Source organism: Monodon monoceros, unplaced genomic scaffold (genome assembly GCF_005190385.1).
Source record: "Monodon monoceros isolate NGI ecotype Baffin Bay Population unplaced genomic scaffold, NGI_Narwhal_1 Super_Scaffold_7, whole genome shotgun sequence".
In the NCBI taxonomy this organism is placed as follows: Eukaryota; Metazoa; Chordata; class Mammalia; order Artiodactyla; family Monodontidae; genus Monodon; species Monodon monoceros.
Window position 1 is genome coordinate 99,966,916 of NW_021703784.1, and position 7,646 is coordinate 99,974,561.

The following is a 7,646-nucleotide window of genomic DNA, read 5'->3' on the forward strand; positions in this document are numbered from 1 at the left end:
AGTTAGAGAGGTTGGGGGTGGGGTGACTCAGCTGCACTCAGGGCCTCAGCCCACTCTCTTCCCCCACAGAATCCTGTCCCACCGATTCTTTCTGGGTCCTCCTAGGCTGACGGCTTCCTCCCCATCTTCCCATGGCCAGGCCAGTGCCAGTGCGGCATCTGGGCTGCAACTTTGGGGCTTCCCACTGTGCATCGGGTGCCAGGCTGGACCACCACATGCACTTTCTTACATATCCTCCAGTTCTAGGAGGTATTTTTGTCACCCCAGGCTTACGAACAGGGACTCTGAGCTTCAAATGATGGATTCATTTGCCCAAGTGCAGGTACGGGGCCGGCTGGCTCCAGCATCTATGGCCTTCCTTCTACCCTGCACTGTGCACAGGCCACAGAGCTCACCCTTCTCCGACCCAACCTTCACAGGGGCCACTGCCCTCTTCAGACAATCCAGACTCCGAGTCTGCCCTGGGGGCTGAAAGACACAGACCTCAGAGCTCATGGAGTTTACCCCTCTCGTTTTCTCTGAGGTGGAAACGGAGTCCCAGAGAGGGGCAGTGACTGACCCAGGGCCATAAAGAAGAGCAAGGCTAAAATCAAGGTCGCTGGCCTCCCATTCTAGATGCTTCCCCTGTATCCACTATTCTACTCCCGGGCCTTCTAGCCTGACCAAAGGCCTAGCCCCATACCACCAGCACAAACTGAGTAAATGGATGTGAATTCCAGGGTGAGATCGTCTGTACCCATCCCAGCAGAGCCCCTGGTCAGGGGTCTTCTCCCAGCATCCACTCAGCCCCTTCTCTGGCCACATCTACACCACACACACACACACACACACACACACACACACACTTCCAGCCATGGGAACACCAGCCTCCCTCTGGCTCTCCTCACGCCAGCTCCCTCTCTCGCCAGCTGGGAGTGTAACAGCAGGGGCCTCCCCCAGACATCAGGGAGGAAGAGCTGGGTTTACACACATTCTGGTGGCCCCAGAAGGCAGCCCGTGGACAGGTGGGAGAGTACGTGTTATGGGGAGGGAGATTTTGGCTCGAGCTAAAGAGAAACTTGCCGGCAATGCAAAACAGCCAACAGTGGAGTAGGCTGCCTCCGGGAGGGGCGGGGGGGCGGTGAGTTCCCAGTCTGTGGAGGTGTGTGAGCTGAGAAAGGATGACTACTGCTCAGAGATGCTCAGGAGGGGCTCTTGAATCATACGGGAGGGGGCATCGAAGTGCTTGAGCTCTGAGGGCCCTTTCAGTTGCACAAGGTGTTTTTTGGAGGGTCCTGTTTCCTCCCTAAAACCTCAGGCAGGATTGGTGGGCTGCGAATAGGCCCCACCCCCTCTTCCTCCTCCCTTCTTCCAGCCCTGATGACCTAGAAGTGACAAGGGAAGACCTTGGGTAAGTCCAAGTCCAGCCACATGTCGGCAGAGGGCAAAAGCAAAAGTGAGATACTGCAGTGATTAGAGGCACTGACTCAGGGGCCTGGGTTCCTTCCAGCTCTACCCCTTTCTAGCTGTGTGACCTCGGACCAGTTGCTTGGCTTCTCTGGGCCTCAGTTTCCTTACGTGTAAAATAGAGATATTAGTAGTCTGTCAAAATTGAGTTAATATATGTAAAGCATTTGAAACAGTGCCTAACAGAGACTAAAGTGGAAAAGTAGGTATTGTATTAATAATCACTTTTAAAACTCCTCCTCTCATCATTTTACAGTTTGCAAAATTCCATGTGTCTCTTGTTTCCTTTGGTCCTCACCAAGACCAGATGAGAGAAGTAAGTAATGCAGGCCTTATAACTGCCCCCTTTAGCAGATGGGGAAACTGACACTCAGAGAAGAGAAGGGGCCTCTGAGTGCCCATTTCTATGGGACAGGATTCTGTGGGGGAAGAAAGAGTTGAGATCCTGAGAGCAGCTGAGTCGCTCCCACCCCGACCCCCTCCAGCTTCCATCACCTCTGGCTCAAGGCTGCAGAGCCCACCCGTGGGTAGGGGGTGCTAGGGAGCTGACTGGGTGCAGAATCCCCACGGTCACACGGCTTGTCAGTGGCAGAGCTGGGACTTAGATTTTGCCCGCTGGGCCTTCCTCCACTCTGCTGAGCACCTCCTCCTACCTGGGAAGGTGGGAAAGGGATGAATGGGTCTGGAGACTAGTGGAGGTCCCACAGCAGCACGGCTGGGAGTGGGCAGGTATGTGCGAGGGTCCCCCTGAGCAGGTGTTCGTGAAGGGGGCTGAGCACAAGAGCGGCAGCTCAAGATGTGCATGACGAGGCTGTTGCCAGGTGTGGGGGGTTGAGGAGACGGGTGGGCTGGGGACCGAGGTGCAAATGAATGACTCGGCAGAGTGGGAGCCGGAGCACAGGTGCCTAGGAGCTTGGGGGTAGTCAGTGAAAGGAGTGAGCTCACCCCCGTGCCCACCCTGTGCTATGCACAGCTGAGGGATGATGCCGCAGGTGGGTACACCCCAGCGATGCAGAGGATAGATGGTTTCCAGGGGTGGACTTGTGAGTAAGCAGGAGGTGCCTGGGAATTTTCCTAAAGGTACCCGTGACAGGTGTGTGCACGCGTGCCGTGACGATGCTGGAAGCAGCTGCCGTTTACCGGGGGCATATGACAAAGTTCACAGAGTGCTTAGCACAGAGCCAGGCTCACAGTAGGTACAGAGTACAGGCAGACCTTGGAGATACCGCGGGTTCAATTCCGCACCACCACAATAATGCGAATATTGAAATAAAGGAAGTCACACGAATTTTTTGTTTCCCAGTTACACTATACCGTAGTCTATGATACTGTAGTCATGTGTGCAATAGCATCGTGTCTAAAAAGCAATGTACATACCTTACTTTTAAATTACTTTTTTGCTAAATTACGCTAACCATCATCTGACAGCGCAGTGTTGCCGCAAACCTTCAATTTGCAAAAAACGCAATACCTGTGAAGTGCAATAAAACAAAGTGTGCCTGTAAATACAGTTGTTACTGTTATTATTGTCAGCATAATCATCTGGCCTAGTCCTCAAAAGAACCCCATGAGGTAGGTATGGGAACCCCCATTTTACAGATGAGGAAACTGAGGCTCACAGAGGGGCAGAGCTGAGCCCAGGCGGCCTCACTCTCACCCCACTCCACCGTGACAGCAGCAGAGACAGCTTTGTAAGGATCAAGGATCGGCAAGGTGTCATGCAGATGCCAGATTATTTGTTGAATGAGTCTCTGAGAGCCATAGCCCACCGGTGTGGACGGGGCCAGGCCGGGAGCCGCCCCAGCAGACGGAGGAGCAGGGTGGGTGGCGTGGGCTCGCACTGTGGGTCGGGGTGTCCCCATGAGGGCTGGGAATAAATGGACAGCATGGCTCTGGCACCAGGCAGGGTGTGAGTGTAAGGATTAGTGCTGGGGGGTGGAGCGCCTAGAAACGGGAAGGTTCTGAGGACGGCAGGTGTGGCTGAGTGCTGGGCCAGACCCGGAGGGGCTGTGGTCGTGCACACCAAAGCCTGGGGCAAAGAGCTCAGGACCAAGAAGAGAACGTGGTGCTTAATGATGGGGGTGGGATGCAGCTAGGAGGAGAGGGTGTGTCCCAGGGAGTGAAGGTATGTTGCAAGCATACAGATGTGCCTGAGATGGCTGTGTGAATCTGGGGAGGTGAATGGTTGCATGGGGGGCTGTGTGCACCTGAGGGTGTGGGCTGACAGTGCAGTGTTGGGGCTCTGGGGGCAGGTAGGGGCCATGAGCGTGTCACGTACAGGAGAGCAGGGCGCCTCGGGGAGGTCTCTGAGGCAGGCAGTGAGGTGGCAGTCTCTCTGGGCGGGGAGTGTAGGCGGTGTGCAGCCGGGAGGTGTATTGTGTACGCAGGTGTGTGTGCCTGTGTAGGTGTGTGTCTGGGTGGGTGCCACTGAGCATATGTATCAGTGTCAGGTTGTCTGTGTCACTGGCAAGGGTGGGCGGGAGGGAGCAGCTGGACCTGGATAGAAACTGAGGGCCTGGGAGGGGAAAGAGGTCCCCAACAGTCCCTCTGGAACCCAGCCCCCTCCTCTCAGGAGCCCATAGTGTGGATTCAGCCCAGGCTGAGAAGCCAGCAGAGGCCCCGGCTCCTGGAGAGAACTCCCCAGCCATCCTCTGATGGCCGGCCTCTGCCTGTCGGTCAGTCCCGCCCACCCTGTGGGTAAGAGGACAGGATGGATCTGAGAACACCTCCTCTAGCAGGAATGAAGGAACCCCCGAGCCTGACCCTTCTCCCCTGCCCCTAGAAAGATCCAGCCGAGTCTCAGATGCCATCATCCCTGGAGGCATCCCTGGAGGCAGAAGGAGTTAGGGACCTGAGTGGCCAAAGCACCCACAAAACAGAAGGCTTTACAGTTAACAGATCAGCCGACCTCCCTCCTCTCTTTCTTCCTCTGTCTTCCTTCTCTCTGTCTACTTCTCCGGCGAAAGATAGAGAATGCAAAGCCCTGAAGTCTACCCTGCCCCAAAAGGAATACCCAGACACTGGGAAGGTGGACAAGAGGGAGGGGCAGGAATGAATGGGAGGTTCTCGCCCACCTGACCCCATCCCCCAACACATAAAAATCCAGAAGTGTATGGAAGCCCCAAGGCAGCCAAGAGGACTGGAGACCCAAGACCCACACCCTAAGATTGATTTCATCACTCCAGGTCTGGACAGCTTCCCCCTTCACCTCCAGGCACCAAGAAAGGGCCCCCTCCCAGCCCTTGCTGGTTCAATGAGGCACCAAATGCCTTCACCCAGGACTCTGGTGGGGGCTGAGAGTAAAGAAGATAACAGCTGCCCACAACCAATTTTTTCCTCTAAGGACCCATCAAGGCTTCAGGGGCCCATAGCCCAACCCAGAGGACCCAGGGCAGATGGCTCCTTCAGCTGGGGAGGAGGCTGGGACATGAGGAATGTTCCCCTCCTCTTTGGGGGCAGGGGAGCAAGCCCCAAGCCCTGCAGCTTCCCCTCCCTGCAGCACTCTCTGACCATAACCCTGTCACCACCCCCAGCGTGTTCCCACCCCAGCACAGCCCCCTCCTACTGATTTCCCAGTCTCCCTCTCTCATCACCTCCAACCTTCCCCCGCAAGCTTCTGCTCCTCTCCCTCGGGCCCCCCATCTTTCCCGGCTCTCCACCAACACATGCCCATCTCTGCCTCTAGCACCTGGGCGCCTTCCCCTCTGCTCCCTCCCCATAACCTCCTCTCCCCTTGGCTCCCATCCCCCAGTAAAGCCTGGTCCTCCGCGGTGCCCCCCAGTATGGAGCCCTTGGCCTGGCCCTGCTCCCTGCCTTTCCACTTCTCTCCTTTCCCCTCTCCAGCCCCCTCTGCTTTTGCTAGGAAGGCCAGTTCCTCGCTGGTTTCTCCCCTGCAGACCCTTCAGGGCACAACGGGCTCCTCATCCCCTCTGGACGGGCACTGCTTCCAGCCCTTGGGGCTAGCCTAGGCTGGGGACCCCCCTTCAGAGCCTCCCTCACAAGCCTTCCGGATGCCCCTCCTTCTCGCCCCATTCCTTCCCCTCAACGACCAGCCCTCCCACTCCTCTCCATTCACCCCAGCTCAGGGCCAGTGCCCCTTCCACAGGGAGCCTCCGACCCCCAACCCCCCAAGCCGTTTAGCCGCCTCGCTGTCACCCAGCCAGCCCTCTCAGCGCAGCAGCGCCCCCGCCCCCCAATCCGCCCTTCTTGCCTCCCCTGCCCCTCCAATCGTTGCCCTCCCCCAATCGGCTCTCGCCCCCCCCCGTCCGTCTCCGCCGCAGCACCCCCCCGTACCTGGTTCTGGGGGCGCCAGGAGCAGGAGGGTGGGGATCAGAACCCCAGGGCCGCCCCGTCTCCGGCGGGTGGCAGAACCAGGGCCAGTGGTGTCTGCCGCCTCGCGCCTCTCTCGCTCCCCGCCGCGTCCCCGCCCGCCTGCCGGTCCGCCCGCCCCGCCGCGGTGCCGCTCGGAGAAGGATGCTCCGCGCGTCAGGGCGGCTGCTCCCGCCGCCGCATCCCTGCAACACCGACTGACGGCAGCATCAGCACCAGTTTCCGCCCCCCGGACGCGAGCATTGGATCACGCTGCGCTAACGGACGAGCTGCGCAGCCAATGCGAAGGCGCAGAAGCCGCCAGTCCCGCTGCTCCACAGGCCCACGCCCCGCGAGGGACCCAGGCGTCCCAGCCTCCCGGCCTCCGAGTTCTTCCCCGCTTCTCGAGGTCCTTAACCCTGGCGCCTGGGCCCCCAACCAGGCAGACCCCCCAACCCAACCCCAGTGACTTTTCCGGAAACCCAGGCGCCCTAGCTCCTCGCCCTGGGATCCCGCATCCCCCGGCCCGCGGGCCCAGGTGGCAGCGCCCAGGGCTGGGGCGAGCCGAAGGGGAGGCTGTGGGCCCAGACTTGGGGGCCCGAAGGAGCAGGTCCTGTGCGGGGGCCCGGGCCGTAGCGCCCTCTGCTGGCAACGCCTTGGAGCGGGCCCGGGCTGCCCGGAGCTTAGGGACGCGGGCTGCTGGGGGCTCTTTCCAGCCCTTGCCTGGCTTCCACCTCCCACTGCCCAAAGGCCCCCTGACCTCCCCTAGAACTGAGGAGGGCTCTTTCCTGGGAAAAGGACAGAGGCGCGGTGGGGGAGGGAAAGGCAGAGATGGGGGCGGGGTAGACCTAGGGGCTTGGGGTTTCCCAACCCTGCCTCATAGGAATCCCAGAGTTTGAAGCCTGATTTCCAGTCCTGCCTGGAACTCTGGACTGGGATAGGAGTAGGTTGAGGGGTAGGGGCGTGGATGCACACTGCCCGGACCACAGAAGGGAAGCTGGCAGCAGCTCACTTCAACCAGAATTTTCAGAGTGAATGTGGTGCTGGGGTGAAGGTCTTCCCTGTGAGGGCGTCTGCATCACTATGCATGGGTATGAGTTTGGAAAGAAGGGGACCCCCTTCACTCACTCATCCAACCCAAGGTGGACCTGGCACCTAGCGTGTGTATCACAAAGTTGGACACTGGGCTTCTGAATGAGGGAGGCAGTGTGTGTGTGTGTGTGTGTGTGTGTGTGTGTGTGTGTGTGAAAGACCATTCTGCCAGCTCACTCCAGGACCCTGATTTCTGTTGCAGGGTCCGTGATCTGCACAGCCAGTGGTAGTTGGCGCTTCCTTAGCCAGAGGCAACATGCAAGAACACTCTCATTCAACCACAAAGGCACTCGGAGGCGTACTCACAGCCATGCACACCTATCCATGTGCACATAGGCGTTCCCAAGGGGACACACAGGGATACGTGCAGAAATGCCCCCACACCCACAAGAAGCATATACTTGCTCAAGAACATACACAAACTTATGCACACAGGTGCCTGAGGCAGATGCATGCCTTGGGGGGGAACAGGTGTACACAGAGGACCTGCCCACGAGGTCATCCTGCCCCCCGAGGCACTTTGCACAGAGTGGTCAGTTACTGAGTAGATGCGTGGGGACACACACCCCCACCAGAGAGCTCCCTCCCGGCCTGTAAGGGGATGAGAGGGGGACCCAGGCTGTAGGACCCTAGAGGTTGGGAAGAGAGATCCCTGAGCCAGGTTCTAGACTTGGGGGGCCTACTCTGACCTTGGAGAGACCCTCAGGATGGCCCCACCAAGGCCACTAGAGGAGCCAGAGAATGGGAACTGCTGAGTCAGGGCCTGTGAATGTGAAATTGCCTCTCTGACCCCAGAGCCC

At 58.8% G+C, this 7,646-nt stretch overlaps 1 protein-coding gene across 2 annotated transcripts in view; it reads right to left on the reverse strand.

Annotated features, from left to right (window-relative positions):
• NRXN2 (neurexin 2) overlaps positions 1-5,965 on the reverse strand; it is a 109,964-nt gene extending 103,999 nt beyond the window's left edge. For both annotated transcript variants that reach the window (XM_029209461.1, XM_029209458.1), the window contains exon 1: positions 5,740-5,965. The gene's annotated coding sequence lies outside the window, so the exon portion shown is untranslated. The remainder of the gene's footprint in view (positions 1-5,739) is intronic.
• Positions 5,966-7,646: the final 1,681 nt, after the last annotated feature.